General features: G+C 47.2%; 1 protein-coding gene across 3 annotated transcripts in view; it reads left to right on the top strand.

The window, feature by feature from the left end:
- Nucleotides 1-245: 245 nt before the first annotated feature.
- Tead1 (TEA domain transcription factor 1) overlaps nucleotides 246-23,890 on the top strand; it is a 224,254-nt gene continuing 200,609 nt past the window's right edge. The window contains exons 1-2 of one of the 3 annotated variants that reach the window (XM_040756235.1): nucleotides 281-351; nucleotides 7,059-7,207. The gene's annotated coding sequence lies outside the window, so the exon portion shown is untranslated. Of the gene's footprint in view, nucleotides 352-760; nucleotides 868-7,058; nucleotides 7,208-23,890 lie in introns of those variants that run through there. The other 2 variants (XM_040756225.1, XM_040756232.1) reach the window with 2 other exon arrangements.

The raw sequence follows: 23,890 nt of genomic DNA, 5'->3' as shown, positions 1-23,890 counted from the left end.
GCTCGCGCCGCGCCGCGCCGCCCGAGCCGAGCCGAGCCTCCGCGGCCCCGCCGCCCGCCGCGGGCGCCCCCCAGTACTTCGCACACTCGCTTCCAGCCCGCGGGGAGTCCGCGCGCCGGGGCTAGGGCCCGGGGCGGCCGCGGCGGGGCGCAGGCCATGCGCTGACCCCCCCAGCGCGCAGCGTCGCCCGAGCGCGGGCAGCTGCCCCGGCGCGCCCTGCCCGTCCCGGGAGCCGGCGAGGCCGGCCTGGGGCGGCCCGGTGCGGGAGCACCGCGGGGAGTACCGGCTGGAGCAGCGCAGGGGCGACGGCCCAGCGCCCCGAAGTTTGCCGCGCCCGCTCGGGCGGTCGAGGTAAGTTGCGCGCGGGGCGGACGCGGGGACGCGGGCTGCCTAGGCGTCACCGCGATCGGCGCTTTGTGTGCGGCTCCTGGGGCTCTCAGAGGGGAGCGGCCGCGCCGCCCTGCAAGTTGGGCCGCAGCCCCGCGCGGCAACAGGCGGCCCCGCTCCGATCTTTTGCGCGCCCCTCTCTCCCGCGCTCCTCGCTCCTTGTCCAGGAAGCGCCGAGTTCTGCGCGATCGCGGGTGGGGAGAGCGTCCGGCGCGCAGCCTAGAGCCTGCAGCTCGGCGACTCCCCCGGCGCCCGGCCCCTTCGGGGTCCGCGCCGACCCGGGCTCCTCCTCCCCGGAGATGAAAGAGGGCTCTCTCGCTCTTGCCGCCTCTCCAGCGCTGCCGCCGCCGCCGCCGCCGCTCCAGTGCACATTCAAGTGGAAAATTTTCAGGAGTCAGCAGAAACATTGTGTCCAAAAAAGACTGAGTCGCAGTTACCACCAAACCCGGGAGCCGACTCTCCCTGGAAAACTTCCCCTCGGTAGGAAATACTGGGGGATTTGTTTGTTTATTGGAAAACGATCCCCAGGAGGGCAGAAAAATCTGGGGACACTTTTAGCCTTTGTTCGAGGCAGCACCACTTGTTTTCAAAGTCCAGAGGCCCGTTTGAAAGAAAGTTCAACTTCTAGGAGTTTCTTTTTTAATGTATTTTTCTTAAATCAAAGCTACATTCTAAAGAAGTCGAAAACAATGAGGGGCTCACACTTCTTGCCACGAAAATAAAATCCAGACAACAGTTTTCCTCTCTTTTTAATCGTCTTTCTTTTTAAAGATTTATTTAAAGTTGGATGGTGTCACTCGTATAAAAATATTTATGAAACAATGAAATGCCAGCCACCAGCATTTCTCAGGAGACTTGTTAAGTTCTTAGTAGCTCTCTGTGATTTACAGAAATGCAAATTGATCTCAGTCAGCGCTGGAAACTTACAGACAGATATTCCAGGAATCGGGAGCGTAGAAAGGCCGTGTTTTAAAATAGCGCATTTGAAAGGAGCCGAGGTCCTTGGGGCAAAAAGGTCTGTAAATACGATCAGATTTCAAAATAGTGAAAGGAAAATACTTCAATTCCTACAGATACTGCAAAGTAACAGCATTCAGTCTCCTTCCCGCCTTGTGGCCTGGATTCGTTCTGGAAGTTTAGGTGGTCTGGTGGGTTAGAGTGTGTGCTAAGTACCTGCAGGTGGCTCCCCGGGTGGACAGATCCTTCCCGTTAGGGAGACGCGATCTACCCGGAGCCAAGGGGTGGCTTGTCTGTGCAAGCCTGAGCTCTTGGGTGGGGGCTAATCTGCCTTGAGACTGGGGTTGAATAGTCCTCAGACTGCACAGACTGTGCCAGGGGCTTCCGCCTTTCAGCCTAGTCTGCGATTTTCTGTGAATAGCAGGATCTTTGGGCCCAGGCACATCTGAATGCTTGTAAGGGTCAGACTTAGATCCAACTTTGGTAAGAATCTTTCCTCTTAAGAAGGAAACAGTAGAGCCAGTTACAGCACGGCTCCGGAAAAGACAAATGCGTTTATTTGAACCTTTGTCAACAGCAGGGTTTTAAATTGTTGATGATTTTAAGAGGGGGAAAGGCGTATTTTCAATCTTCCTATTTCCGTAAATGGTCAAAAGATATTTTTGTGTAGTATTTCTTTGACTGTGTGACTGTGCTGGACTCTCAGGTTTCAGGTTTTCAACAGTTTACAATTCTTTTGTTGGTATAAAAAAATGAACTGATAAGCTGTCTCCCTTATTGGATCTTGCTGATGTCTTCAGTAAACCATTTTGTTTGCAGTTTAATGGCAAGTGTTGTTTAAACCGAAGACTTAGGGAAATATTAGGATACTTTTTTCTTTTAAACAAGTTTGAAACAAAGCCAGAGAGACACTTTGCCTTTACAAAATAGTTAAAAAAAAATAGAAAGGTAGGGAGAGTCTTGGTGTGAGTTCCTCCTTCCTACGGTTCTTTGTAAACTCTAGAGAGCACTCTGGGATTACTGGAGATTTTGTACAAGCAAAGGCTAGGATTTACGTATATAGTTAGTGACCTTTAATCTGAAGCAGGCAGACATCCTAGCAGTCTGACCCAGGCTGCAGTAACTCTGAATGAGTAACTCTCGCTTGTACTGTGGTACAGTGTGTGCTTCCTACATAGCGCTGTGAAATGGTGAGGGCTGCTTGCAAGGGTCACCTGGTGGGGAGTCAGCTTCCTGCCCCCTCTCCTTTCTCCCCCCCATGTGCTGGGGAGTCAGCTTCCTGCCCCTTCTCTCTACCCCCCATTTGCTGCATATAACTGAATTATATGTTCACTTAGTCCCTTTGGGTGCTGGCATCTTCTGATTAGGGAAGAAGACAGAAAACAAAGAAAAATATTTTTAGTTCAATAATGCATAACCAGTTTTGATTTTAGTTGGTTCTTATATACACAGAAGCAAATTTAAGAAGGCATATCTTCATGGGACTATCTGGCGAGAAATAATCCATGTAATCACACCACTGGTGTCTAGACTGTATATTGTCTTGGACAAGTATATCAGGAGCAGTTGAGAGAATGGAGGCCCCAAGTGTGAGACATGCCATTAGCAGCATTAGGGAGTTGCCTGCTTTGGAAATGGATAGATCACCTCTGCCCCCAATCTATGGCCCTTGTACAAGAAGAGCCTGAACATCTGTAGGATTGTTTTCCTCTTTAATCTCATGTTAACACATGGGTTAATTGTAAGCATAATTATACTGCTTGCAAATGGGAATTGTGATGGTGTCTTATCACTCCAGTGGTCTATACAGATAACTGAATAATTTGGTGGGCTTAAAAATAATGACCATAGCCACACAGAGAAATTAGGACCCTCGCTTTGAAGCTCCTATTTTTTGGTGCTTGATTCTGTTCTCCAGTCAAGGGAGTATGAAAGAAAAAAGTATATGTGTTTTTTTGAGTAAGAGCTATGCCGAATCTGTTGAGTGATAAAACTTTGAGTAGGGTCTGGTCTTTTTTTTTTTTTTTTTTAAGAGGTTTAAGAAATCTGGCTAAAGCAAGAACTCATTTAACTTTCTCCCCCAAACTGCAAGAAAACTGTTTTTGTTAATCAAGGCAGTCCCTGCTTCTCCTTCAGAGTTCAGTGACTGGAATTGCAGACTGCTTATGTCCTACTTCCAAACTCAGCAAGAAAAATACATTGTTGTTCACCCTCATTGATCAACATAGGCTGTGCTTGGCTGTGCTTGGTTGCCTGGGCATTGGCGATAGCTGCCATCATGTTTTGTAACTTCAAGTTGCCCTTTCTTAGTTGTAGAGGCTTTAGCTCATCCTCTTTTTAATTTGGAACCCATGTCATGTAGTATTGATATGCTTTTTTTCATATCAATCAAGGTGTAAGATGAAGCAATCAGGTCTGTCCTTAGCTACGTTTCAGTGTTGGGCTTTTGATAGACACTAATTTAGACCCTGTAGTGTGACAGCTACTGTGCATGTCTGAACGGGGTGCTCCACCCCTCTGGCTTTCAGGGCATAGTGTGTAATGCTGGAATATTTGGGTCTCCATTTTTGGAGGATTTTTGTTTAGTTTCAAAGCTGTGAACCTGGTGGCCAGTCCTTCAAGGTTCTCTTTTATAGGCTTCCTTAGCGCTGTTCCATGTTTGAACTTGAGGCTGAAATGTGAAATATTCGGTCTTTGCAGTGGGTCAGAGTAGATGCATTTTAAAGTGTTTTTTGCTTGTTCGAAATGAATGGTAAGTCTTGGTTTTTCAGGACAGAGATTGGGTCACTGTTTCCCACAGGGTGGGTTACTCTCAGGTCCCAAGTTCCCATTTTGTCCACTTAAACAGGATGGTTTCCTCAATCTGGGGTTGGGGATAATGGACACACACATTGGTCTCTCTTCTGATTAGATTCTGGGAGTGGCTCTCCAGTTTTGTGGCAGCCCAAGGGGGAAGGGCTGTGCACCCCACCCCCATTTCAAGCTGATATTTGTTATCCTCATGCTTTCTACTTCCTTTCCATACTCACTTGAGTTTTCAGGGCTCTGTCCTGTGATTTCATCCCCACCCCCCTTTTTCCCTCTCTTCTTCTGAAGCAGGTCCCATGTAGCCGACTTTGGACTTACTGTGTAGCCAAGGATGACTCTGAACGCTTGATGCCTCTGCCGCTCAAATGCTGGATTACAGGCTGGTTTTATACCCTTGCTTGGAATCAAACCCTGGGCCACATACATGATAGGCCACCCCTGTAACAAGTGAGCCACATTGTGTATCCTGCATTAATTTTCTAATTGGGAAAGACAGGGTGTTAGAAATTGAGCTTAGACTTAAATGTGGACTAATTTACCAACGAAGAGGCTAAGCATCTGCCTCTGCAGGTGGACAGTCCGAGGACTTCTAGGACCTGTCAGACTTAGATGTGCATACAAAAGATGACTGTAGTTCTGAGGTCTGGGAATACACGACAGTATTGATAGGTAAACTAAAAAACTGCTGCTAATGGTGGGAAATGTCAGTTATGTGAGAACATACTGAACTTATATTCTCTGGCATGAACTTTAAAAAAATACATAAACTGTACTGCCTTTAAAAAATATAGGCACAGCTTTCTAATTATCATAATTCAGTTCAGCTTCACTCTTGGATGGAGTTCAAGTGTAATCTCAATTTAACTTGAAAGGATTTTTTTTTAATCTAAGAATGTTTAGGAAAAATTGAGAAGTTCATCCAAGAATGTTGTCCGCTTAGGTGCGAGGATGGTGGCGGGCAGATTAACCAGTACTCTTTTGTAGTGGTTCTGCTGTGGGTATTGAGGGAGAGTCTTCTGCCCCCATTTTTACTTTGAATTAGCTGGGGGACCTGCATCTTAGGCAGTTTTTATGTTACCTGATGCTCCAGGGTTCTCACTACAGACCAGTGTCTTCTCTAATAGGTAGTCAGTTAGATAAATGAACATTTTATGATCATCTGCAAAGACAGGAAAATCTCTAGGAAAATAGGAAGATAAACAGAATACTTGTGAATTCATTTGATAAAAGACCCCGTCAATCTTTTATGCCAGCCCAGCCTTTGGAAGATGACACCTGTTTGCCTTCACACCTTGATTTCCTGATGGTTTTGACAGAGATCCACCCCAGTGCCCCATATCCTACCATTTTTCTATGCCCTTACCGTCTTTTTCAAGGAAAACGAAGTTAATGAAGAAAGGACAGTTTAGATGATGGCCTGATTGCTACTGCCGAAGTGCATAGAGAACCTGCAAAAACCAAATGACTTCATTTGCTCTGGCTCCGAAGAACTGAATTCACTTCCATGGTGGTGGAATAAAAAGGAGCCAAACGTTTTAAATAGCCACTCCCCGAGGCCCGCCTGGCCCAAGTGTTTTTTTTTTTTTTTTTTTTTTTTTTGAGAAAAGCACATTGTCTGCTCCTGCACTAGCTGGGAGCCTGCCTGCACACCTCCCCCACCAGCCATGTTCCAGTTCTGAAGTTGATGTCTGCTTTTCATATTCCCCTAATCTGTCCCCACTCACAAGCACATATGCAGCACAGCACACACGTGCATTCTGCAGGTAGCCCTGGCGTCTGACACAAAATGTGTGTGGTGTGTGTTTCAAGTCCCCACTAGGGGAAACAAAAAGCTAATAGCACAAAATAAAATGTAAACACCACAGCCGCCGACATGCCTCTGCTGCTGGGCTTCTGTCCCACAACGGTGCTTTCTGGGCAGGCGAGCCTATTGTTGTGGCAGCAACAGGCAGCAGAAGTTGGGGCACCATATGGCCCATGAGGGCCTCAGATAAGCTGTCTAGTGAGTCAGCTTATCAATAGCACTTTGATATGCCTCATTTTCAGATCACCCATCACCCGGCCTGGGGTGTGCTGGGACCTGACTCCTGAACCATTGTGAGCCCATGTTTCCTTTGGAAGGATCTCTTCTGTTCAGTCCTTTCCCTCTGGCTGCCTCCTCCTCTCAGAGCCTCTCGGAGACAATGGGAGTTAAAGTCAGTTTCTGTCAGCTGAAGGGACGCTGGTCCTCAGGTGTTGCCATGGACAGACCAGAAGAGGACAGGCTGTCAGTGCTCATTTCATATTGCTGGAGCCAAGCATTCCTGTCATTCAGAGTTGGCTTTTGTTTTAAGTACTGAGGAGATAGCATTGCTGCTGTTTCTGGTCTGATAAGAGGTTTCTGTTATATATCCAGAAAACCACCTTAATTTTCTTTCACCTTCATCACAAAGTGCAAAAATGACTGACATGTATGTCGGGAAGGGCCCCCAGTGATTTGGAGACAGGAAGTGGCTGCTTTTCAGACATAGGAATTGTTAAGAAATACTTCTAGACTAGCGCTTAGGTGTCTATATTAGCAAAAACTGAATCCAAGTCAGAATCTTCCCCATTGGTGAGCGGCTGGAGCTGCAGGGCTCTGTGCACACGGTAGATGGTTTAGGAAGCTGCAGGGCTCTGTGCACACAGTAGATGGTTTAGGAAGCTTAGCCATGCACATGGCCACTGGTTTATCAGTTTCTGGGCTGATGTTTTGCCCATGTGCCTGGGAAGCCAGGGTGAGACCCTTTCTCCATCACCTCCCACCTGTATGTGTACCCTTTAGGCCCCTCATCCATTTTCACACTTTGACAGTTGGATTTGTAACTGAGGGTGTGAAGACCCATTTAGTGACTGATTCACGGTGCTTCCTTCTGCTTCATACCCAGGTCAGCCTCTACTCCTGCCTATACCATGAACACCAGCCATAAAGACTGAAGGGGCTCCTTAGTGCTCTCTGACTCTAAAAGGCCTCTGAAGACAGCTGCTCATGGGAGGGGACATGTTCTATTTGTTTCTCTTTTAATCCTCTGATGGGGTAAGTGTTATCTGTTAGGTTGTGTGTACCTGCAAGTTTAGTGGAATCTTCGTGGAATTAGAAAGCAATGTACACAAAGTCCTACTTCTTAAAAATTATTTATTATTACTGATTGTGAGCATGTGCCACTTTACTGGCCCACCTTTTTGTACAAAAGCAATAAAACAGTCTAGACCATGCTCTCTGTGTCCAGCATCACCAACTCCCTGGAGAGTCTTGTAAGTTGTTTGTAGATATGCAGATTTCTGCTCAGACTGCTGAGGTTCTGCAGGGAAGGCTCTAGAGCCTCTCTGTGCATTGGAGCACTGAGTGAGGGGTCAGGAGGGTGAGAGAGCCCAGCAGCAGCAGCTCTGAATCAGACTCTCGGGAACCACGGTGCTCAGCTTCCTGTCCTCATGCCTCCTCCCAGTTCTCTCGAGCTCTTGGGCATGCTCCTAATATTTATAGAGCTGCTGCTTGCATCTGTGCCTTTAGACAGTGACAGTGACTTGATCAGGAAAAGGCAGCCAGTGCCCAGTCTCCAGGCCCATCCAAGACAGACTTGCACAGAGAGGTAGTGACAAGCCAGTGGGGAGAGTATGTGTATCGAATTTTCCTGATTTCTAATGGGCAAATCTTTATTTTATTCTTTTCACTTTTGTGGTGCTAAGCATTACACACTTATGCATACCCACTCACACCCACGTTCTCTCCTCTCATGTATTTCTACTAAGTTACAGCCCCAGCCCAAGAGATGTTTTTATTTCTATTTTTATTTCATGTATCTCAGGCTGGCCTGGAACTCACTATGTAACCTGAGGATGACTTTGAACTGACTGTCCCGTTTCCATTTCCTGAGTGCTCAATTAATGGGCATGTGTCACCCACCATGCCTGGCTTATGTGGTGCTAGCAGCGGAACCCTGGCCTTCCTATAGACAGGCAGGCCCTTCAGCAACAGCAGGGGAGCCTTGCATCTCCAGCAGGCTGAGTGTTCTGGTGCTGGGGTGTGTAGGAATGGGAGAATCATGGCAGGCCATGTGGTGGTCCTGATCCTCCATGTGACTACAGGTACTCTTCAGAACCTGTAGACTGTGCAGTTGGTACGAGATAAGTCACAAAATCAGTAGTAATAACACCTAAGAATGTCACATCACTAAGGGTGAGAGTGTGTGGAAAAGTGTGGACTTTGGTCATTCTGGGCTATCTTGGCTACTATGACCTTGAACATATTATTTTGTGCCCTTGGGTTTTTGGTATCTTCATTTAGAAGTGCCCTTCTGTCTCTTATCCCCCTTCTATGGTTTTTTTTTGGGGGGTGGACGGACAGGGTTTCTCCATGTAGCTTTGGAGCCTGACCTGGCACTTGTTCTGTAGACCAGGCTGGCCTCACATAGATCCACCTGCCTCCGCCTCCCAAGTGCGGGGATTAAAGGTGTGTACCACTGCCGCCGCTGCCACCACAGACAGTGGGCATGGCAGAGCCTTTTTATATAGCCCAGTTTGGCCTGGAATTTAAATCTTTTTTTTTTTTTAAGATTTATTTATTACATGTACAGTGTTCTGCCTACATGCCAGAAGAGGGCACCAGATTGAATTGTAGATGGTTGTGAGCCACCATGTGGTTGCTGGGAATTGAACTCAGGACCCTTGGAAGTGCAGTCAGTGCTCTTAACCTCTGAGCCATCTCTCCAGCCCCTGGCCTGGAATTTGTGATTGTTTTGCCTCTGGAATGCTTAGGGTTACAAACCAGTACCAGTCTGTAAATCTGGAGAGAAGGCCCACTCTACATAGAGTGTTGGCCTGGAGGGTCCAGTTTTGTTAGGGACTGCCTGGGGGTCAGCCTGTAGGGTAGCTTTGGTGCATAGCCAAGGCTGAGGTGGTGTCTCAGAAGACCAGGATCTGTCTCATCCAGGCTAGGCTGAAACAGCCCTGCAGTCTGTACCTTCATTGCTCGTAACCATGCTCCCTTCCCTGTGCAGTGAGTGGAGGAATCCGTCAGTAAACACATAATAGTTGAAGTTCCCTTTGCCAAGTGGTAATACAGAATTAAATGAAAATTCTTCAGAAAATAGACAATTTATATCTGTCTAAAAGAAAAGCCTTTTGGAGGCTTCCACTCTGATTCTTAGCATGGTGGCTACAAGTTCTTTTCTTCTGATTATGGGAAGGGGCTTTTTCCTAGGGAGACTGCGCCAAGGGCTCGGACCTGCCTGGAGCCCCATGGGGTTCTGAGAGCACCTAGCATTGGGAGGCAGAGAGCAACACGGCTCATGCCTAACGTCGTTGTTCTCTTTGTAATTTTAGTTTTTCAGACAGGGTTACACTAATGTTGCTGTGGCTAACCTGGAACTCACTGTGTAGACTAGGCTAGCCTCAAAGTCACAGACTGCCTCCCCACACCTGGTCCTCTTGAGATTGCTTAAGACAGGCTGCCTTCAGTTTCCTCAACTAGAGAATGGGCTGAGGCGTTGGAGTGATGGTTCCACCCTTTGGAGTGGCTGCTCTTAGCTTCCTAGCTCTGTGCTCCCAAAGACCACAGACTGCCCTGTTGGTCCCTGTTCTGGTAAGCTTCCCTTTTCTGGGGTCAGGTACATTTCACAAGATAATTCAGGTGCCGGTGGGGGCGGGGTGCAGTTTTTTCTCTTTATTTGCTACTTGCATATTTAAGAGGACAGGACATTTGTTAGACTAAGTGATGAATGTCTAATCCCAGATATCCTGGATGAGTGAGCCGGCTTGACTCCTTGGAAGCTGAATTGCCTGTTGAGTTTTTTTTCCTTCTTTAGAATTCTTTCACAATTTCATGTGGGTAGTTTTTTTATTTTTATTTTTTTTGAAGTCAGCTGCTTCTAACTGGTCCTGCTTTGCGCAGATTCTCAGTACAGTTCAGGGTGTGTCATTGACCCTGAGTTTTTAGGCCACTCTGGCTGAACAGTCTGAGCAGTTAGAGCTTGCTCTGTGGGAGCTTAGCCAGGGACCACCTGCATTTTATCGACTCCTTTCCTTATCTCTTAGGAAGCCATGCGTGGAAGGGTGTGCTACTCAGTCAGGTTTCCCAGCCTGAAAAAGTTAAACTGAGAATGTTGCAGGGAGGAGAGTGGTAGTGCTGGAAGGAAGCTTTTGGAGGTGGGCAGACTGACAGCCAGCAACATTTCAACTTGACACAGCCCCAGCCCCAGTGGCTTTCCAGAAAGCTAGTGTGTCGTATACTTTCAGAGTTTAAGTTTTACCGTGTGTGAGCTGTGTCTTCAAAGTAATGGACCCAGGATCTGGTCACTGCACTGACTGGCGTCTGTTGTACCCCCTGGCATGTCTCATGAATTCTGTGGTGGTTCAAGTGATTAATATTTAGACCTAATGAAAGGCGCTTATATCTGTTTGCTGGGTCTAGTAAGGGAACAGGAAGAACCAGAGAGGTCCCTTAAAGGAACCCACAAGGTTATTTGAAATGGAACATACTGGGTTGAATGTAGCCCAGTGCCAGAGTCCTGGGCCTGCATGTACAAGGACCTGGGTTCATCCTAGCATAGTTTGCCTTGTGAGTCAGAAGCAGGCAACTCTCTGTGAGTTCAAGGCCAGTCAGAGCTATATAATGAGACTTCGTCTACAAAGCATAGAAAATCTTTCACCTAGTAAGTGCTCTATGGAGTTACTGATTAAATTTGTTTACGCGTTTATTTATTTGAGGCAGGGTCTTATGTAGCCCAGGTTAGCATCAGAGTTACTCGTTGTATAGCAGCTAAAGGGTAACCTTGAGCTTCTGACTCTCCTGCTTCCACCTCGTGTGCTGAGAGCTCGCTCACCCAGGGAATTGCACTCTACCAGCTGCTCTTAAACTTGAAAGCATCTAATGAAATGAAATCATGAAGGATCAAGTAGATGAAGTCACCTCTGGAAGGCACATGGGGCTGCTTGCCCATCATCCCTAGTATTTAAATTGATGTAAGGTGGGGAGGGAGGAGTCTAAGTCATTTTAATTGGCAGCCCAGTTTTCAGCCTCTGCTCTGCGCCCCCCCCCCCATTTGTTTTGTTTCTCTGTATAGCTTTGGAACCTCTCCTGGCACTCGCTCTGTAGACCAGGCTGGTCTTGAACTCACGGAGATCCACCTGCCTCTGCCTCCCAAGTACTAGGATTAAAGGCGTGCACCACCACTGCCCAGCTTTTGCCTGGGACCTTTCCTGTTCCTATGTCCTCCAGTCACACCCTGATTGTCTTCCTCGGCACTGTGGCCAGTTTATGACACGACTGCTCAGTGTGACTGTGACTTGCCTCAGCACACCCTGTTTTACTCTTAGAATGCCCCAGTTCATAGCATGTGGTACGTGGCATTTCTAATAGATTGGCTGACTCCCTATTATTGATCAGAAAGAAGAGTGTCTGGATAGGAGTCCTGTGGCCTTTGTGGTCTGTGGAGAAGGGAGCAGGGGTCGTGAGGTTGTTAGGCTTTCATTTCCTCCCGCTCTTCTTGGGAAGACTGTGCTGGTGTCCCACACACATGGGTGGGGAAAATGGGCTGGAGTCTTAGAACGTTTGGTAGAAATCTTTGTCCCAAACTAAGAGTTAGTATGAGTCACTCAGCCCTAGTTGGATCTTTTTTGTTTGTTTTTTAGATAGGGTCTCACTGTGTAGTTTGGCTGGCCCGGACCTCTTCACTTGGACCAGGCTGGCCTCTGAACTCACAGAGATTGCCCCTGTCTCTGCTTTCCCAGAGCCGAGTGCCCCACCACAAGTGGCTTGCTAGGGTTTATCCAGCTGTGCTGTTTCAGCTCTTCTATTCAGTTCAGTGTCTTTGAGGTTCCAGGCAGACTGAATGTTAGGAATAAAGCACGTGGGGGACCTTGGCGGATTCCATGGTGGGTGAGAGACAAACATGTCAGGCAGACAGAGCTTAAGTGAGAAGTTTTATTAGAAAGGGGGGGAGGGGGGGCGGAAGAGGCAAAGCGACACAGAGACAAGACAGAAGAGAGCGGGTGGGGGCTACAGCAAAGGTCCTGTCTGTCCTCCTGAGGAACAGCGGGAGAAAAAGAGCCAAGTGGGCGGGGGTCTTATTTTACAGAGCCAGGGTACATACACCTGGCATGCACAGGTGGGTGAGAGGCAGGGCCAGGTTTGCCTGGATTACAGCACTGAAGCCTCTGGATTTGGTCTATGAGCCCCGGGAACGGGTCTTCATTGAAGCCATTGACAGGGAGGGTCATTGAAGGTACTGGAGTTTGGGGCTTGGTCTCTTTGCTCCTGTTGGCTGTTGGCTGAGAAGCCTCTCCTACTATTTCTCTTATGGCCCCAACCATGTGCTGGGGATGTGCCATGGAGTCATGCCTTCAGCCTACCACGGGGCTTTAGATCGAAGGTGATGTTGGGGTGTCTGCCCTGGAGCTGCTTGGGTGTGTGAGATGAACCCGGGAGCCCACCAATTCCACACGGCCTCTCTAAAGCCAATTCACTGTCTTGACCTTTTAGTTGTGATAATTCCTGGGCTTCCCAGCAGGAATTTGGGTAAGTAAGGTAGGTAGGGGAGGTAGGTTCTGTTTTAAGCAGCCAGTTCTTAAATACCAGTCATTTAAATGTAAAAGCTCCATTTGTAATTGAGGTCCATGAAGAAGCTCAGAGAAGTTTAGTGAACTTCCCAAGGTCACATAGACAGTTCTCAGCTATGCAGGTTAACAAAGGATTTAGGACTACCTCACCGGTCAGGTTTTATTGTGGAATTTGAATGAGTTAAGATAGGGTGATGTGGAAACAAAGAGACTTCTCTCTGTTAATGATTTTGCCTTGGAAAGGGGGTGGTGAACAATACTTTATCTTGAGTATAAACGTCGCTGAGATCTTAAAGCTGTTGGGTGTGGCCGGGGAAGCTTTCCTTTTATCTGGCAGGGAAAGAGCAAAGGTCAGCTCTAGCTTTGGGCCAGTGAGGACCACATACTAGCCATTGGAAGTGAGAGCTTGGGGTCTGTCTTCTGCCTGTGGTTTGTGGGGATGGGGGTGGGGGGAGGAGCAAGTATGGTTGGGAAGCTGAGGGCTGCTCTGCCTTGCTGCTCTCTCCGGACCGACTGGTAGTCAGAATAAGTTAGCCCCCTCAGTCCCCTGAAGGCTTCTTTATGCAAATGGATCCTGCTAGGATTGCACACGAGGCAACCCCCCACCTTGATTTCATTCCTTAGTGAATTCCACCGCCCACTTTCCCACCAGGTCATCACCTGCTTCTCAGGCTCAAGTTTGAGATGGGATTGGGAATAGGGTGGTATTTATCTTTGATACCTTGGTTGCTTTGGGAGAGAGAAACGTTTGCAACTGTTTTCCTCTTCTCTCCCTAGGTGGTGGTTGGGGTCCCTGCTTGCAAGTTGTATGTAAAGTCTAGTCTTTCCTCCATTACAGCACCACCCCTCCTCAATTCCTTTTTAGATGCCCCCACTTTGGAGCTTTGGTGCGATCCTCAGTGAGCCTTGTTCACTATTGTGCTTGGTGCAAATTAACCTAGCAGAGTAGCTTTGTAGTCAGATAGTTCCAGGCCCTTTTTGCTAGTGACAGTGTGACCCCAGCCAGACACAGTTTCATCTCTTGAAAAGGGGCCAAGGAAATAGTGCCTGTGGGTGTGAGGCCCATGAGAATGCAGCCAGCCCTCAGGAAGCTTCCCTCTGAGTCTCTCCAACGTTGCAGAAACTTTTGGCTCTCTCCACCCTGGGTCTCAGTCCAGCTAGATGGAACCTTTCCCATTTGCCTCCCTTTGGGGGAGGAGTAACTTTCAGGCTTCCCAGCTCTCCTTTTTGCTGGACTTCCTGCTCTCGCTCCTTCACCCTTTCTTCCTTTTCTTTCCCCTTTTTTAGACAGTTATGTTTCTGTTAGCCTAGGCTAGCCTCAAACTTAACATCCTTCTGCCTCTATCTCCTGAGTTCTGGGATTGCAGATTGCCAGGTCTGACTTTTCTCCCACTCCAGTGGTTTCTCTTCTGCATGAATGCATACACACACACAGACACACACACACACACACACACACACACACACACACACACACACACACACCCCACCCCACCCCACCCCACCCCACTTGGGGGAGGAGAGAGCCAGCAGACACACATGGGAGGGGTAGAGGCAGGCACACTCACACACCCATGAGACACACACAGACACATACACCACATTCTTTCTTCTCACCAAAAATGGCCATGGAGAAAACATCTCTCCCCTCCTCCTACTGGAGTTCTTGGCTTATAGATCACAGCACTCAGTGTTTTTGCAAAAACAACTAACTCGTCGTGATTTTCTTCAGCCACTGTACTGGTGTGTTTGACTTCTCTCATCTGACTAATGTTTGACCCTGGCAACCTCATTGATCCTGAGGAATGCTGTTCCTTACCTGTGGCATGGATGTAGTCGTGGGCTTCTGGGGTTATTTCAAGGGTTGACATGGTGCCTCTTAAACAATGTGATTGTAATTAGGACTGTGGTCACTGTCACCCAGGAGCTGTGTTCTGCCCGTCTCCTCTGCTGTCAGACTTTTCTGTTTCTATTTGTTTCAGATTTTCAGACTTTATGTCATGAGAAAGTGCAGCCTAGCAGAGAACCACGAACCTCCTACGAGGCATTTCCAGCCAGCAGTAGCCTTCTCTTGGCCCCTCTCCTCCAATCCTGTCCTGAAGCATGTCTGAATACCATTCCAGTTCATCTTTGAAGTCTGAATGTGTGTTCATACAGTGATTGCTTTTAAGGAACACTGGCTCTGAGGTGGGTGGGGATGGACAGGTGCCTGTGAAGTTAAGAGTGCTTGCTTGTGCTCTCAGCAGAGGACTGGAGTTCTGTTCCCAGTACCCCTGTAATTCCAGTTCTAGGGGATCCTACTCCCTCTTGTGGCCTCTGCAGGCACCTGAACTTAGTCATGTATATCCTTCCCGTAACAGACACACAGACACAGACACAGACACAGACACACCCACACACACACCCACACACACACACACACACACACACACACACACACACACACCCCCCTAAACATTGAAAAGACACCTTAAACTCCACCAATCATAGTATCACAATCCTGCTGGTACCTTAATAATTGCTTAGCATCACTACTCAGAGCTCCTCGATTGCCTCATAAATGTTTTCTCTAGTTCAGTTGTTCAAATCAGGGTCCAAGCAAGACTGACAGGTTAGGCTTGGTTGCTGTTTCTTAAAACTCTATAGGTTGGGGAGATTACTGGGTGGGTAAAGTGCTTGCCACACAAGCACTGGGACTGAGTTCTGCTCTTTAGAGGCCACACGACATCTGGAGGAGGCAGCATAAGTGTCCATAAACCCAACCTTCCCACAGTGATGTGAGATAGCTAGCCCGGAAGACACACCAGTTAACAAGACCCCTGCCTCAAATAAGGGAGAAGGTAAGGATCTCCTGACCCTTGAACCCCGTCTGTGACGTGTGTGTGCCTGCACTTACACGTAAACTCTGTGTGTGTGTGAGAGAGAGAGAGAGAGAGAGAGAGAGAGAGAGAGAGAGAGAGAGAGAGAGAGAGAGAGAGAGAGAGAGAGAGAGAGAGCGCGTTCCCCAGTGTTTTTCTCATTTCATTGTTGGTTCCATTTGGATTTTGCAACTGAACCATGTAGCACAGTTTATCATGCTCTCTGCTTTCTGCTGTATTTCAGCAACTGAGAGTTTAGCCCTAGATACTCTTGAACCTCGGGAGTTTGATCTGTTTTCTGTTGGTTTAATCTTTTAAATGTGTATGTGTGTATGCTTGTATGTGAGTATGTGTATGTGAGTACCAGTGCCAGAGGAGACCAGAGGCATTGGGTCTTTTGGAGCTGGGGTTACAGGTGGTTATGAGATGCCCATTGTGAGGCATCTCTCCAGCCCCAGTTATTTAATTTTTTTTTCCTACACAAAATGTCTGGTCTGTCTCCCAATGAGGACACAATTAGTTATGCTTGCTGCCTCTCTCTGGTATCTGATGAGAACTTTGCAAATGGATACTCCATATCCTATATTTCAGTTACTTTTCCTTTGTTAAATACTGTTACAAAGATACTTTCATCAATTGTTTGTTTAACTTTGCCTTCCAGTTTGTTAAAAGGAGGGCAGTGTCACAACCAACCTCTTGCCTTCCCTAGGCAAGTATCTACCCATCTGGTATACCCCACCATTTTGTTGTTGTTTTGTGATCCCCCCCCCCCCAGGGTTTCTTTGTGGCTTTGGAGCCTGTCCTGGAACTAGCTCTTGTAGACCAGGCTGGTCTTGAACTCACATAGATCCATCTGCCTCTGCCTCCTGAGTGCTGGAATTAGAGGCGTGCGCCACCACCACCCCGCTGTTTTGTGATTTTTGTAGTCATAGATTTTAGGTTTCCAGGTATGTTTGAAGCCATTCTAGTTCCTCATTCATGCTCATTGCTGGCCAACATGGTGGCTTTCATTGCCTCCTGGGTCTTTGCTAGGACCCTATGCTTCCTCCATGCTCAGTCTCTCGTGCAGTCTGAGGCTCACTACACGTGTCACTGCAGTTTATGTCCCTTCTGTGGGAAGTATTTTGATGGCACATTTTGTTTTAGCTAGGTCTCTGATAACGCTGTGCTCCAGTTTGGAAGTGGACTCCACCTACTCCTTGATTCATCTTAAGAATCTTCTATGTACAGTCTCTTGCCTGGCCCCTTGGGTCTGTCTCATTTGACACTCCTGCCTTGTGTTTTTCCTTAAGAAAAACTCTGGTCAAGTGCAGTGGCATGTGTGAATAATCCCAGCACTTGGAAGACTGAGGCAGGAGGGTGACCATGAGACCTGTCTGAGTAGGTGATAAGACCCCTCCCCCACATAACCCCACCAGAACACCCCCCAAAATGAAGACTAACCTGTGCTTTGATTGAGTTCATGGTTTGACTTCAAAGACCAAAGCTCATGCTGCTCTCCCCATATGTCCCTGATAGGTGTGTCAACTCCTGTCTACCTAACCAAGCACAGGGGGCATGCCTCACTCCATGGTGACTGCATCCTGCGTGCTGCAGGTTTTATTTGAAGTTGGTACTGGGGCCGTTTGCATGCATGTTTTCAGTAAATACTAGATTAAGTGAGGTAAGTCCTCTGTTCAAAGTATTTAAAGTAGAATATATTTAATGTTTTCATCATTTAAGGAATTTATCACTAATGTATTATTTTTATAGGTTAATAAAAAGTTGACTTTGTAGTTCCTGGCAGATCTCTGTGGCACACAGCTATTGCTTTACCATTGTGGGAATGTATGCCCCATACGTAAAAAAGAGTATTTTTCATGTAACAAGCCTGCTACAAAATTTATTTTTAGTTATTCCTGCCTCTGCCTCTTGGAAATTCATGCCCATGTTGGTTCATCACTTAGGTAGAAAAAAGAGTTGGTGGTGGGGAGAAGGCTCATTTTTTAAAAATACCAGCCATACTCTCTTTAGAGGTTCAGTTGGTGTTTGGGCTTTCAGCTTTAGCGCATACTTTCTTGTTTTGTTGGCAAAACAAAGCCATGTGCAATGCAGCACAGCCTAGAAACAGCAGGAGTGAGGAATTCCAAATGACTGTTGTCCTGACTCTCCTGAGCTGACCTCCTGGCCTGGGAAATCATGATGTACATTTATTGTTCCCACCCTGCCCCTCTGTGCTGGGAGTGCAGTATTGTAGGGTTGGTTTGTCTCCACTCTTTGCTTCATGTGTATCCAGAAAAGGGTGCAGAATCTTGTGACTCACAAGGCAAGCCTCTGAGTCTGGAGGCAACCTGGGCTTCACAGAGGGAGTTTTCCTCACTGTCCTGTGGCTCCCAACACATTGGAAGCTTCAGGAGGCAGTGCTAAAACTCTGGGTGGGACCACTGATGTCACAGTAAATCTGATGGAGAAGCCCGGCTGGCTGGCATGCTTGCCAGCCCCTGTGCTGTGGCCCCCCAGTCACCTGCCCTCCACACTCCCCCATCCCAGCCTGTGCTCTTAGTTTCCTTTCCTCCCTCCCCCTTTTCCCTCTGTGCCACCCAACTTGTATTTAAATCTGTACATCTATGAAAACCATTCTTGAAACTTGCCCTTTGTCTCTTGAACTGTGTTGGGGAGGGGATTCCAGGATCTATGGATTATTGGGCATGGAGCTGAGAATTTTCCCTCACAGGACTTCTCTGTCTCATGGAGAACTTTACGTAGTATCCAGAAGCACAAGGTTCCAGTAGCTGTAATTAACAACTTTATAATTTATTCTTTGACAGTTTTGTACATCATTACTATATTTTGATCATATGCACCCTCAGTGAAACCTCCTAACACCCTTCATATCCATGGAACCCCTTCTTCCCAACAGGCCCCCCCTACTTTGTTTTTTTTTGGTTTGTTTGTTTGCTTTTTTGACCCAATGAGTTTAATTAGGGTTACTTGCACTAGTACAGGAGGTGGGGTGCTGTTCTTTTGCAGAATGTTGCTCATAAATTCTGGACTGTATGTTTGCTTGTGTATATGTGTGCATGAGTGTATACATGTGTACCTCTCTGTGCACATATGTGCCTGTGTCTGTGTGTTAAGAAGGGAAAGTGAAGTCTGGTCAGCATGAGTAGGAATAAAACTGCAGTCTCTGCGTGCACAGTGTTACCCATTGCTCATTGGTCAGCTACTCTCCAGGTCTCGCTCTCTTTTTCTCACTCTGTCCCCTAGCTATGTGCTTCTGCACATCTTGGCTATATGGAGTCTCAAAATATTGCTGTGCTAAATCTATTTTTACACCTAGGGGAATGATATCTGAAAATAGCCCTATCCCACCTGTTAGGCGCTTTGGGAAGTTGGGCTGTTGTCAAGGCACACCCTGTGGATTAAACTCTGATCACTGTTTGCCGGGTGATGTCCTTCACTTTCCCTGTCTCTGCTAAGGAACAGTAATCTGGAGTCCTGTTTATTCTACCCTGAATAGTCATTTGCAGTGTAAGAATGGAGTGTGCCTTTGGGTTGGTTTTGAAGTTCCCCAGTCTGAGGGTCAGAAACATATTAAAGGCAGTATCTTATCCGTGAATCATGGGATGAGTCAGTTCCTGAAACCACTACAAGCCTCATAGTTCTTGGCTACAAGTAAAAGCAGGAAATCCAGGCTTCAACGACTTCCTTTCCCAGTCCCAGTCCCGGCTGTAGCGGTGGGGAGGTTCCGCTGCCTGCTTGGGTGTCTGAGGAACAAAGGCTCTCAAGTCAATTTGCTGAAACTGTTTATAATTTGTGGTCTCGCTCTGAATCTCAGGCTGTATTGGCACTCCTTGATTTGCTGTAGAGCCCTGCACACAGCTCAGTCCAAAAGGCACAGACTGAGCCCCCAGAATCACTGCTGGACTCTCAAGACACATGGTGCCAGTGAGTCCTCAGACCTGAGGGCTTGGGAGCAGAGTTCTTCTGTTTATTCTCCTTGTGGGGGAGAGAGAAACTGACTGATGGACACAGAGAAACACAGACACAGGACAGAGGAGAGGGAGAGAGGCAGATAACACTCTCCCTACACACGTGTGTGCACAGGCACACACACACACACACACACACACACACACACACACACACACACACACACACACACACAGGATTCCCCCTCCCCCACCACCACAGGAGCCAGAGCTCACTCCCGGGCAAAATGAGGGAGGGAGGCGGGAATCGGAGTTGGATAGGCCAACGGCCTTTTGCCTAAGCTCTGGCCTGTGTCCTGCTTTTTTCTGCAGTGACTTCCTAATGCAGAGTTCTTTGTGCGTTTTCCTTTTGCAGTGTTCCAGCCAGTCTCCCATTTGTTTCTTGCTAAACCAAACTGTTTTGTGAACTGTCTTGAAGGAGTTGAGGAGAAATGTGAAGCGGTTGTCTCTGGGCACCTTGGCTCTGCTGCTACAACTTGCATTTTTTCCCCTTTCTCTGCAGCTTTCTCTCTGCACAGTCAGAGCCAGTGTCTGTGCCAGGCAGGGACTCACTGTTGCTTTGTGTGTTAGCGTGCTAAGACATTAGTGTGTTAGGACTTTCCCAAACTTTGGTAAATGTTTGAATAGTGAACTTGCCTTTTTATCTTTCTTCTCTGATAATTGGTGTTGGTTGCAGATTTTGATTAAAAAAAAAAAGGGTGCCTGAATGAAGGAGACCCCTGTCTCCGTCTAAGGTTTTTATGGAGTAGTCTGTCCTTGGAAATTCTGATTGGATTCTAAAATTAGAGTGGGCCAGCAGGCTAGTGAAAGCCACCGGGAAAGGAAAAAAGCCTGAGAGGCTGAGCGAGCGACTCTGGACTGTCTTCTAAGTGGGAACTGTTTCCAGCTCATCCCTAGCAGCCGCTCTGAAAGGCCAGATGTTCTTTCAGTCCCTAGAAAGAGTAAAATCAGAGCAAACGCAAACGTTTGCATTTTATTTTATTTTTGCTGTTGGGGACCAGAACCCAGGACTTCCATTTTAGTGCACAGTCTAGCAGAGGGCCACTTTGTTTATCTGTCACTTGTGTTTGGGGTGTATGGGATTTTTTTTTTGTCCAGATTGAAGGACTCTGATGGGCTTTGAGAAAGATGAGCTTACCTGATCTTAGAGGTTCCAGATACCAGTCTGGCATATGACACCCCCCCAATGTGGAAACCATTATGAAAATCTAGCTAACAGTAGAGGGATTTTTCCCTGAGGTTGCTTGAACTGAGATCCAAGCCTTGTTGTTGTTATTATTGTCTTGCACTGAACAGAAAATGCCCCTTTTTAATGTAGATTCAAGACTGGTGTTAGAGACCAAACCTTTGTATTGCTTAATGTCTGTGGACCTAGCTTCAGTGGGCCAGGAATTGATTCATTAATTAAAATCAATTTAAATGGATTTGTAAGCCTCCTGTAACAGATTATCTTATTAGCCACCTCACAGAGTAGCCCATGGTCTGTGAGGAATGCGTTTGTTTCTTTAGGTGCAGTAGACGCAGAAGATGAACTCTATGAATAGCCCAGTGATGTTTGTCAGGATGGGGCCTCTTCTCCAAACATTCTTCTTATTGTAGGAAATTTTTCCTGATATTTTTCTGGAGCGTTCCGCTTTATGTATCTTGTATTTGTTGTGTGTGTGTGTTTTTTTTTTTTTTTTTTGGTGTCTATCTTATATTTTCTGGTGTGTTTTGTGTGTGTTGTCTGTTGTTTTATGTGTCATGTGTGCTGTGTGTCTGTCATGCATTCATGTGTGATGTTTCATGTGTCATGTTTGTTTTGTACTCTGTGCGCGCGTGTGTGTGTGCGCGTGCGTGTGCGCTCGAGTCCCTGTCCCTGTCCAAAGGCTTCTACGAACTTTGGATGTATTAGCCTTGATCTGCTTCTCTCCAGGCAAGATTCCTTTTGAGAACCTTCATCTAAAGAGACAAAGAGAAACCAGAAATGGATTTCCCTTTTGATAAGAAATGGTCCCTCACCAATATGCAAGCTAAAAAGCTGTCTACCAGTCTTTTGAGGATCTGTTGGTAAAATTTTGTTCCTTGGACAGATGATAAAATGACAGGGTTAATGCCCGTATACTGGCTTGCAGCAGGGTCAGGGGTTCCTTTAGCTGCTGTCATTCATGCTGCTGTGTTTTGCCAGTACACCTGACAGGTAAGTACTTTCAATAGAAGACCAACTCTCCCACCTTTCCTCTGATGTTAGGATCAAAGAGACCACCTGACCCAGGCTTGGCTAACTCTGCTGCTGAGGTTCAAGGTCGTGTTCTGGTCTTTGATGCTCACATAGTACACAGTAGCTCAGGCAGACACTCTTCAGGCAGATGCCACTGGGGGAGTAGGTGTCAGCGCGTGTGTTCAGAGAAGCATGGGTGAAACTGTGTGGCTGAGGGGCACAGTGCTTGTGCAGAGGACCAGAGAGACCTTGGGAAGAAAGGCTGGCGTTTCCTGGCGGTTCTCCACTTCCCGCTGCTGTCTTTCTGGAGAGGTTCTGGGTGTCTGGTAGACCTGTTGCCCTACAGTGATCCCGTATCCTTTCCCTACCCTTTAGGTGAGGAAATATGTCCTGTGGAGTGCTTTAGAAAGGCAGCTTCGTTAGACAGTTATTTCCCACGTAGCTCTGTCTTGCCTTGTTCTCCTTCATCTGAGCAGCATCATTGAAGTCCCCCAGTCATTTCCAGAACAACAAAAGGGGATTCGAACCTGCACTGATGTCCGTTGCCAGCCTCTTGCCTTTCCTTTCTTCTACTTGTCCACCCTGGGAGTCACGCTGTGCAGAGTGGTTCCAGAGTGTGTGGCAGGTGAGGAATTTTCCCAGCTGGCCTCGGGGCATCATAGAGTTCTGGTTAGCTGAGCAACTGGCGAAGAGGCAAGCCAGGTGTGTCGTTAGACCTGAGTATCCTGCCTGGTGGCCCCTCCCCCTGTTTCCGCTCCATCTCTGAGCAATATGGAAGAAATGTTCTAGAAGCCTTTGGCAAGTGCTTGCCTGTGATCAATTGTATAAATATGCAGTGCACATGCCGAGGTTTCTGTGTCAGAGAGTCTTTGAAATTCAGGGAGTTTTCCTAGATGAGACTTCCACAGCAAAATCTGCTTTCAAGGAGACCCGTAAGATCTAGATGAGCAAGAGAGCAAAGTGAAAATAGGCAGAGAGAAAGGGCTAATAGGCACAGAGACCTTCACTCTGGAGGTAGAGGCAGGTGGACTACTGAGTTCAGGACAGCATAGTTTACATAGTTGGAGACTTAAACTTTTGACAAAATGGAGTAAAAATCATTTATTCTTTCACTTATTCATCTATTCATTCATTTTCTCCTTGTGGCGGAGATTGAACTCAGGGCCTTGCTCATGCCAGATGTGTTTTCTTCTTCCCTGACACGCATGTATACACACACACACACACACACACACACACACACACACACACACACCCTTATTCCTAAAAAAATTTTCAGAAGAGAATTACAAAAAAAACAAAAACCCAGGGGGCTGCAGACATGGCTCAGTGGTTAAGAGCACTGGCTGTTCTTCCAGAGGACCCGGGTTCAATTCCCAGCACCCACATGGCAGCTCAGAACTGTTGGTAACTCTAGTTCCAGGGGATCTGACACTTTTACACCAATACACATAAAATAAAGTTAAAAAAAGAAAAACAGTAACTGATATGGCTGGGCAGTGGTGGTACATGCCTTTAATCCCAGCACTCGGAATATGTAGTTAGTAGACATACACATGACACACACACACCCCTTTGTTGGTGTCTTACCAATTTGAAAATGTTTAGTTTAGGCATGATTTGTCATTGTGCTTTACCTGTTCTACTCATGAAGTTTAGTTTTACATTTAAAAGTGGAAATATGAAATGTTTTGAATAGAAAGTGTGGAGGTGGGAGGCTGTAGGGAGTTACTGGGGCAGTAGGGGTGTGGAGATGGGGGAGGCTGTAGGGAGTTACTGGGGCAGGGGTGTGAGGCTCAGGCTGCTGTGTTTTCCCCATTTAGTGGCATGCATAACCTTTTTCCTTGCTTTTTTTGGTAGGTTAATTTGTTCATCACAGCAGGTTGTTATTGTGTGTGTGCGGGCGCCCGCAAAATTAACTTTGGGCATCCTCCTCAATCACCCTCTGTCTCATTTTTGGGGGGCAGGCCTCTCACTAAACCTGGAAGTTGGGTTTGGCTAGTCTGGCTTGCCCAGGAGCCCCAGCTACACTTGACTGTTTTATGTAGGTATTAGGATTCACACTCAAGACTTCATGCTGGTGAGGTAAGCACTTTGCCCACTGGGCTGTTTACCGTCCCCCTAGCTTGATGTTT

This window comes from Mesocricetus auratus, unplaced genomic scaffold (genome assembly GCF_017639785.1).
Source record: "Mesocricetus auratus isolate SY011 unplaced genomic scaffold, BCM_Maur_2.0 Super-Scaffold_4256, whole genome shotgun sequence".
In the NCBI taxonomy this organism is placed as follows: Eukaryota; Metazoa; Chordata; class Mammalia; order Rodentia; family Cricetidae; genus Mesocricetus; species Mesocricetus auratus.
This window is presented reverse-complemented; position numbering and strand designations above follow the sequence as displayed.